The 10,113-nt window shown below is 44.5% G+C and overlaps 1 long non-coding RNA gene across 6 annotated transcripts; it reads right to left on the reverse strand.

The window, feature by feature from the left end:
- Window positions 1-585: 585 nt before the first annotated feature.
- Window positions 586-2,546, reverse strand: LOC124665513. 6 transcript variants are annotated; one of them, XR_006990589.1, is made up of 5 exons: window positions 2,495-2,546; window positions 2,217-2,310; window positions 1,623-1,841; window positions 879-950; window positions 586-692 (listed from the first exon to the last, which is right to left on the reverse strand). It is a non-coding gene; the product is annotated as an uncharacterized LOC124665513 (long non-coding RNA). The 6 variants fall into 6 exon arrangements; XR_006990590.1 differs by having other exon boundaries at window positions 2,166-2,310; XR_006990588.1 differs by having other exon boundaries at window positions 2,435-2,541.
- Window positions 2,547-10,113: the final 7,567 nt, after the last annotated feature.

The raw sequence follows: 10,113 nt of genomic DNA on the forward strand, positions 1-10,113 counted from the left end.
TGATAAGTACAGTATCTGCTTGTTTTCATTATGGTGGCAAAGTTAATCTAATTTGATTGTTCTATTTGACAAGGAAAGGACCCTGGTAAATAAAAAGACCATAAAACAGTTCTCAGCCCTTCTATTTGATTGTTCTGTGTAACTGAAACAAACAACACTGTCTTTTATGACATCACATGGATAACAAAGAAAATACAACAGACATGTCTAATCTCCAGACTAAGCAATGGTATTCAGCAAATTACATAATATCCAAAACTCCACACATTTTAGGGCTTCTTAATAAACACTACCGTTGGCACGTCCTGTGATGCGGAATCGAAGATAAAAATACCTTCATCACCGATAACAGACAGTATATGTGCTTCTTATAGGATATACTAATTTGCCAGTGCACGGAAAAACAATAACTATCAAGATGGGGTTCCAAGGACCACCATGAGTATTTAGGATAGTTTCTTTCTAACATGATATATATCAAATCACTTGTCAAGAAACACCAAACACCAAGCTAGGGTTCCAAGCTAATCGCCAGAAACCCAAAAAACCGAGGCAAGCTAATGTACACCAAACAGTAGTACTAAATCAATTACCTTAGCTGGGAAGATTTACCAAGAGCTAGCCCATAGTAATCTATTGAATCCTTAAGGGAAAAATCAGTTCTCAATGTAGATAGTTCCCGAGAAAGGAACCTGTAAATAGGTAGCACATAACAAATTATGAAGCACATAACAAATTATGAAGCACGGGCATAAGGTAAAATGTATAAAGCATCAAAGATATAGTGAACCTAAATATTTCTGCTACTATAAATCATATTGCAATCTTCTGAATGAATTTTAAGAAAATTCGTTCCAAGATATGGTTAAAATACCGACCTGGAAAGCATATCAGCCTATGCTCTGACTATCAACACCGAGAGGAGATGCCATCCAAGCCCTACTATCAATCTGGAAGTGGTACCATATAAAAGTGAGTTACAAATAATGGCGTTCCTGGCAAAATCGTGAGGCTCAATCATGATTTTATCCAACCAACTTTAGACTATGATATCATATTCAACATTAGCAATAAATTTTTTTTAACTAAAGCAAACTTTCCTATTTTCATATGGTCAGCTGCATTTTGTTTTAAAATCTATAGTTGCAACATATCCTCATATGTGATGGAATTTCTATTGTTTTGTAATTCTTCTTTAGGCAAGTGTAGAATTTCAATGGGTTCAGTAAACTGTGACACATAGATATTCATATCTTCCATTCTATAAGCTTGTTTTAAAAAATAGATTACCAATACGTAGGTAACCACACTCTATCAAGTAACAAAAAAGGCTAAATGCCAAACATACTTCTGTTATATGGTTGAATAAACTGGTAACTTCATCTCCGAATGGTACTCCCAACCAGGAAAGCATCAATATTTTGAGGACACATCAATATACTGAGCAGAAAGACAACCATGATCAAGAACGAATTTACAATGTAGAAGAAAAAATGAAGATGGAAAAAAGGCACATGAGCGCGGTAGCACAACCATTTTCAGAATCCCTCTACCCACAAGGTAACACTCTTACAGCTTCAGAAAAACTGACACAAATGCAGAATGAGGAAGGAGGCCTTTACCTGGGTATATGCCAACAGTGCCAGATTGCCCGACCAGCACAAGTGTCGCAATGGCGACCAGCACCTGCTCCTCGTACCAATCGATCTCCAGGGCCGAGGTTCCATGCAGATATCAACTCCTTGAACACATGGATGTTGATGCCGATGCAATTCCAAGAGCTGATATGTAGGTTCACCTCTTCCTTCCGTTGCTGCTTCATATCGTCCATTGTTCCTTTGCTGAATAAGAAATGGAAGGACAATGAATATGAACTGGAAGGACAACGTCAAAACAACATTAAAACAATGTGAAGTAGACGATTGTCACTAATTTGGTGCATTAACAATGGTAAATATAATTCTCGATAAACATATTTAGGAATTCTAAGCCTTACCTACCAACCTGTGCATATGGCAGATAAGTAACAGAATTAATTTCCAGTTGAGACACAAATACTAACAAGGCACTACTGCTAGGCAGAGATAAATAATCCTAGTTCATATATGAATTTGTCAAATTAAAATGCTCAGAGGACAACTTAGAGAAATAAACTACATACGTACATGTAAGCAAAAGGCCCCCAATGGAAATAAGCTGATTGACAATGATTGTACCTTCATATACTTGTATAAAATGGAATCGAATCAACCTGTGCCAAAAATCCCAAGAGATCTATAACAATAATTGATTCTTCCTTATATTTTTTCCCTAAACAAACAGAGCAAGAAGGAAAGGATTAGTGGTATGGTCAGAACCTAAATGTACACTATGAAATTAAAAGAAGCATACGTATATGCTTATGAGAGAAAACAGAGAGAGAGGGAGTGAGGACCCTGTAGTATCCAGGGTTTCGAAATTTTGGGCACCAACGCCATGGAGGTGAGGGAATCACCTGCGGCCACCCCGGCAACCTCCGCCTTTTCCCGTCACAAGGGGTTCAGAGAGGGGGGATGAACATGCCATGGAGATGAGTTGACGGGAGGGCAGATTGAGGGAGCACCAGAGCGCTCGAGGGAGAGACGCAAGAAGCTGCCAAGCAGCGGCCACCTGCAGCTCCTCCCGTCAATTTTGACGATGCGAGGTGGCGAGAACGAGCGGCGACCTGCGCTCCGTCTCCCAGCCATGGCGAGTATGACGAACTCAACCTCAGCCATGAGATGTAGTGGAGTGGCACTGGATTGGTGGAGGAGAAATATGGGATGGGATTGGGAAGCACGGACCAAATAATCTCCCAGCCATGGCAAATAGGCGAGGCGATTGGGGAGCACGGACGAGGGAGAGGATTGGGGAGGAGTCGGGCTAGGCGAAGGTTGAGGTGGAGCTCGAGGCGGAGCTGCGAGGGCACGAGGTGGTAAGTCGAGGTGGAGCTCGAGGCAGGTGCCCTCGCACGTCTTCCCGAGACGCGCCACCTCCAGATGTGTCTTGTCCGCCCTCGCCGTCGAGGGAGGAGGACGGAGCTCCAGGCACCGGCGAGGCGACTGCCTAATCCTCGGCCTCCACCTCCTCCAACGCGCGCTCCAATCGCGCGCTCGCCGTCGCCAAGGCGTGCCTTCGCCACCGCAGTCGCTGCAGTCGCACAGGCGCGCGCTCGCCGCCGCCGCCAGGTGCGCCTTCGCCGCGCCATCTCCAGGCGCGCGCTCGCCGCCGCCGCCAGGTGCGCCATCGCCGCAGCCATCTCCAGGCGCGCGCTCGGCTCCGTTGCCCAGGCGCGTGCTCGGCGCCGCCGCCGCTGCCATGCCAGAGAACGAGAGGGGATTGGGGAGGAGGTGGGTGCGAGGGATTGGGGAGGAGGTGGGTGCGAGGGATTGGGTGAGGTAGGGTTTCGGCGCATGTTTTCCGCGGTGAAGATATTTTTCACGCTAGCTGCGGAAACAGAAACGAGCCGTAGAGACTGATTGTGTGGACCCACCGGACCATAGGACCCAGACGCAGCCAGATGCGGGTAGATAACGGCCAGTTCATGGCTTTTGCTAGGGTGCTACTGCCAGAAATGGACGGCTGAGATCGAGTGTTGACCGGGAACAGTAAAAATCCGACGGTTCAAAAGCTGGAATCGCTGTGAGAGCCCCATGGGGGTGCAACAATTATACCTTTAGATTCACATTTCGAAGTATTAAAAAATTCTAAACTAAATTTTTACATGTACATCTAGACATTTTATATTGGTACACAAGTTTTCAAAAGAAAAAACATTTTTCTGTGGCTCCTGTAAAAAAGAAAATTTTTAATGCTGTAACACGACTACGTACAGGACATTTTTTGTCTTTTTTGTACACACCACACAAAATGTTATTTTTCCACGAAAACTTCTGAACGAACATAGCATGTCACAATGTATAAGAAAATTTTTATGTCAGATTTTATTTGACATTTCTAAAATTGTTTTTTATTATTTTCTATAATGGGTGCATATGCACGCGTGTGCCAAAATGCCACCTCCGCAGAGATTATTATTTTTACTTATTAAAGCTATCTCTAGCAGACCTCCAAATTGATCAAACCCAGATATTTAGGATTTGGGGTGTTTTTTGCCCAGTCCAGACACTCTTATGTGGTCAAATCCGTAAAAAATTTGGAGGTTTGTTTGCAGATCAAGCCCGCGACCTCTATAGTTGGGGTTTTAAAGATATTTTTGCAGGTCAATCTGGATACGGTCAATGTGTAGCTCGCTCCAACACAGTTCGCCGATAAACTCGCTGGAGTCCGGCCAAATTTCGGCGAACTTCCATGTAATTCGACCGGAGATTAGGCAAAATCGAACCACGCTCGCCGGATAGCCACCAGTTGAATTCGGGCAGATCCAGTCGAGCAGCGCGGAGAGGATGCTCGGGGCGGCCGAGCGCGGGGCGTGGGCGTGGCCAGCAGCCGGTGGCGCGGGGCGTGGGCGGGGCCTGCAGCGCGGGGTGTGGGTGTGGGCTTGTGGCGGCGCGGGCGGGCTGATGCGCGCGGGCGGGGTGTGCTCGCGAGCGTGGCCAGCGTGCGGGCTGCTGCCAGCGCAGGCGGGTTGCGGCCAGCGCGTCGGCCGGCGTGGCCGGCGCGGGGCGGCCGAGCGCGGGCTGGCGGCGTGGTGTGGCAGCGCGGGGTGGGTTGGGAAGAAGAAGAAGGTAAAAAAAAAAACTGTCACGTAGGTGGAATATTTGGGAATATACTATTTTAGAGTTTCTGTTTACGGGGTCCGGTCTGTGGAGGCATTTTTTGGCGTCTAAATCACGAATTTTTCGACCTATTAACACGTATTTGGGATTTACGGTTTGAGGTTTATGCTAGAGATGCTCTTAACAGCTTAGACGGTTCCCTGGGTGTATCATATATATGTGGTCGGCGATGGACAATAATTTTATGGAACTCCTGAAGGACAGCGCAAGTTGACTTGGATAATACTTGTTAGTCCTACATGAAATTTTGGAGTTTGTTGTAACAGCCACTAGCACATGGAACTGGAGTACTAATTCGTTGACATATTCAGGAGCAATGTTTGTTTTTTTAGGAGCAAGATGGATAGAAGCTGCAAACGCGGAAGTACAGCGGATCATAACATCGGGTGGCACGATCTCCCATCGAGCTTTTTGCAGGCCGATTCATGGGTAATCTTTTGTGTGACATGCATCTGCAGTCCTCTAACGCGTAGGCAACGTTAATGCTCAACCTCACAAATTGCACCCAGGCCCATCCATGAAGTCGTGTAAGTTGTGCTACCGATGATTTGGTTGTTATGGCTTGTGATGATCCACCGTTTTTCAAGAAAATCTTGTACTATTCTAATTTCTTTTTTGAAGGAAACAGTAGGACTCCATCCTGCTGTGAGCTTTATTGATTAAATAATAGTTACATCGTCAATTAACATCTCGAAATATTAAAGATCTGCGGATGATCTACCAGACATTCGGTAGTGAATCCGTCTCTCTTGATAACCAATCAGCAACACAGTTGGCTTCCTTTATAAAAATTAAACTTGCATCTGGAAAATGTTGATGCTTGGACATAGATATCATCAAATAGTGCTACTGCTGTAGTTGAGAGAAAATCACCAGTTTGACGGATATGAACAACTTGCAAACAACCTGACTGAAAAATAATACGTGACCACCCCACTGATTAGCCAAAGCAATGCCCCTGGACACAGCTTGAGCTTCCAACTTAGATGCATCTATTGCATATTGAACCTTTTCTTTGCATGCAGAGATGAAGCTCCCCGTACGATCTCTGGTTACTACTCCTATACCTCCTAACAGATACTCAAGATTGAAGCTAGCATCCGCGTTAATCAAAACATAACCTTCTCTTGGTTTGGCCAAACGCTTTGCTTCTTTATTGAGTTTTTCGTCAAGGATCTAATATTGTTTGTAGTAATGACTTGGATAGACATAGCAGCAACCGAATTTGTGGGGTACTTCTCTCCATGGATAAGTTGACGATGCATCCACCTGATATACCACGCAGCTGTCAAAATAAGCTCACTCAACCCATCAGCATGTTGATGTACTAAGAGCTCCTCAAGCTCTATCCACTATCATAGCTTCTTCTATTTTTTCTACCAAAGCATGCTCACAACTAAACAAAACATGTTTTATGTCCTCGCAATGAATATTACACTGGGGACATTGTATGGACACTGGGAGATGCAGATTTCCAAGAAAATATTTTTACCTTTCCCGTAACTGATGTTTCCCAGAGAATATCCCAAACAATATTTTGTCTTGATTGCCCAGGTGCATATAGATCTCTTTCTTTTCTACCAAATTGGTATGTCCACTCACTGTGATAGGCCGATCCAACTAAGAACAAGAGAGTTCTTTGTGTACCTCCATGCAACAAAATCCTTGACACCGTTTGAAGATAGTGGTATAGCTAGAATTTTATTAGCATTAATAGACAAGAAATTTTCCCTTATCAGCACCTCATCCCAAGATCCAATGATTGGATTAATAAGTTCTTCAACTTTCAAAAGAACATTGTTTCCTCGGTGAAATAACCAAACCATCAGGTTTATTAGGAATCCAAGAATCATGCCATATATCAATTTGTGAACCATCAGCTACTCGCCATATACAGCCTCTCTTGAAAGTTTGGATACCCGCCAAGATGCTTTGCCAAGTAAATGAGGCACCACTCTTCATTTTGGCCTTCAAAAGTTTCCCATCCGGGTAATATTTAGCTCGTAAAACTCGGGCACATAATGAATCAGGTTTCCTCAATAAAGGCCACACCTGTTTTGCCAACATTGCAAGGTTAAAACTATGCAAATCTTGAATGCCAAGTCCTCCCCTCTTCTTAGGGATACACAACTTCCACCACGCAAAACCAATGTATATACTTATCGTTGAACTCATCAACCCCACCAAAATTGCGATATTGCGTCCATAATTCCTTTACAATTTTTTTTGAATTTTGAAAACAGACATCACATAAACCGATATTGCTTGTGCCACAGCTTTAAGAAGAATTTCCTTTCCTCCCATTGATAGAGTTCTTTCCTTCCATCCCATGATAAGTTTTTGCACTCTCTGAACCAAATATTTGAAACAATCACTTCTATCCGCCCCTACCATAGAAGGTAGTCCCAAGTATTTTTCAGATATGGCCTCTGTCAAAATCTCCAAGATGGTACAGATTTCCTCTCTTACCTCCAGAATATATTGCCAACACTAGACTTGCCAACACTCACTAATTGTCCTAAAGATGCACGATAAATCTCCAGAATATCTTTTAAACACCTTGCATTACTCTCATCCGCCTTCATCAAAATAAGTGAGTGATGGCTCCCAAAGTGTAGGAGATCAATTGTATAACTTTTCAATAAGAAATGTTGTCGAACTCACGAGGAGCCAAAGGTATTGGTTAGAAGAATCGACAAGAAAGCAGTAATAATAAAGTAATGGTTTTGGTATTTTTGGGTGTATAGTTTGCGATAAAAAATTAATGCGAAAAGTAAATAGCAAATAAGTAAATGCTCTCGATGAGAGAAAATCCCAATCCTCTATGCAGCAAGTGTACAAGCTCAATTGTGTGTGTGTGCTTATATGAGACTAAAGTTCCCGAGGGCGACATTGTAACATCCCAACTTTTCAAACAAAGAAGAAAAATAAAATTCCATTTTTCCAAATTTTGGAACCAACAAAAACTTTTATTACCTCTTGTGCTATGCATAGTGCTCATGCCCAATTGTTGTGGGGTTTGCCATGTTGTGTGTTTACAATCTTTGACAGTGTGCCAAAACCCTAAACCCTACCTCTTTTCCAAACCAAGGAGAAATCAAGAAAGTAAAATAAAATAAAATGTGAGGCATATGTGGGCTAATGGCTAATTCTCCAATAATTGGCCTATGCCCTATTTACCTTACCCAAATGGTTGGAAACCATGAGTAAACTCAACCAACCTCATTTGAACCCAAAACCATGATCATTTGGATCAAAGATAAAGAAAGAAAAAGAATTGAGAAATTGCAAAAACCCTCACATATGGCTTATGGCCATTTTTTAAAATCTTTAACCTAGGCCATGTAAATTTGTGCCAATGGTTTGGAAACTCTTTTAAACTCAAAATGATCCCTTTTGCATCAAAGAAACCCAAATCAAATCAAAGAAAAATCAAAAACCTAGTTACATGTGATAATGGTCACATGTGACAATTTTAACATCTTACCCACTTTGAGCCCCTGGATTAAGATATTTTTAAACCAAAACCTCACAACTCTTTGCACCTCATCCAAGACCTCATCAAGATGAACACTTTTGATGTTGACCACTTTGACCAGTTCCTTTTCTATTGATTATTATAAGGATGCAAAGTGGTGACATTGAAACAGATTCTAGATTCCCTCCACTTTTGGAATTTTCACAAACCACCTCCAAATTTCAAACCAAGACCACCAATGAGTGCCAAACCTTATTTAGAACACATCTATGCAGAGTTTTAGTCAAAATTCAACCCACAAGAGACTTTTTGCTTGCCATATATGTGGAGCACATAGATTAAAATTAGGGTACAACCACTCCCAACCACTATGTACCACCACCTCTCTCTCTGTCTCTCTCTCTCTCTCTATCTCTCTCTCTCTCTCTCTGGGCTCAACCAGAATACCAATAGTACCACAACAACTCCTATGACCTCACATAGCATTGACATCATCACCATGAACCAAGAAAAGACAAGTACATTGCTTATGACACCCACTTTTGTGGCTTTGATCAAATGTGCCTATCTTAACCCTCTCCAACCCTGCCAATCATGTCTAGTACCCTGGCCTCACCTCACACAAACTATCCATGCACCTAGAGACCAAGAGAATGGCACACCAGATCCAAGAACACACCATGCCGGCACACCAGACTCCCCTTTCACTGCCAAGAGGAAGCCGACAAGCCCGAGAACTCGACGTGCTCTGGCGCGCCCAGACACGCCACGCCTCGGCAGAGCGCGCACGGCGAGCGCCCTGGACACGACGTCACCCCATTGACACAACACTCCCCTCCCTCTCTCCTTGCGCGTGCAGGATCACCTCGACGTCAGCTACCTACTGGACCACTCCATCGGCTCGCCCGCGCCCTGTAGACGATGACATCGTCGACCTCTGCCGCCACGGCCTGCGAGGACGACAACGTCTCCCTAGCGACTCCGCCCTTCCCCTACTGCACACAGACGCTCCACAGGACCGCCATGACGTCGCCTATCTAACCCTTCACTCACCTTGCCCCTTCGCAGCTCCAGATGCCGTAGCCATGGTCGACCTCGCCCGCACCCCTCGGCCACCCCTGGACCCTATAAATAGAGCGCTCCATTGCCTCCATTCTGCACACCAGCTTGCTCCCCTCCTCCTCTTGAGACTCCTCGACCATCTCCCGCTCCACATTGTGCCCAAGTTAGCTCCAATTGCTCGCCGGAGCCCCGCAGTACCGCAGCAAAGGCGCCGTCGATTGCGGCCACCTCAAGTGCTGCTGCGACCACCGTCTGCCACGCCGTCGTCTCCTCGTTCGATCGCCCGCCTCGCCGAGTCCTGCCTGAGCCCAGGTACGCCGCCGACGATCCCTTCTGCCGCCGGCAGGGTTTCGTCCCCGGCGAAATGTGTCGAGGAAGGTGACCAACCTCGTCCGTCGATCTCACTTTTAATCTGACGGATCACGCGCTGCGTACCATTTCGGTAATTTAAGTGAGGCTGATAGGTGGACCCCGTTGGCAATTGGCCCGTGCGGGCGCAATGCGCTAGCTGGGCCGGCCCATTCCTTTCCCGCTGTTTGGCCCAACTCCGTTTCCCGCGCAGGCCCACCCATTTGAATTCGAATTAAATCTTTCCAGTTAAATTGCATACTGGTGTTTAATTCAAATTGAAATATTGTCAAATCCACTCGACCAAATTTGACCAATTTTATATATTTGGAAAGCTTATGAAAAGCTCTATCCAACCACACTGGATTCAAATCAATATTTGTTGCAGAATTTGAATAGTAAAAATAACAAGTCAGAAGGTTTTCCAACTTCAAACAAATTTATAAAATCAACCATAATGAATTTTGA

Source organism: Lolium rigidum, chromosome 6, assembly GCF_022539505.1.
Source record: "Lolium rigidum isolate FL_2022 chromosome 6, APGP_CSIRO_Lrig_0.1, whole genome shotgun sequence".
Classification (NCBI taxonomy): domain Eukaryota; kingdom Viridiplantae; phylum Streptophyta; class Magnoliopsida; order Poales; family Poaceae; genus Lolium; species Lolium rigidum.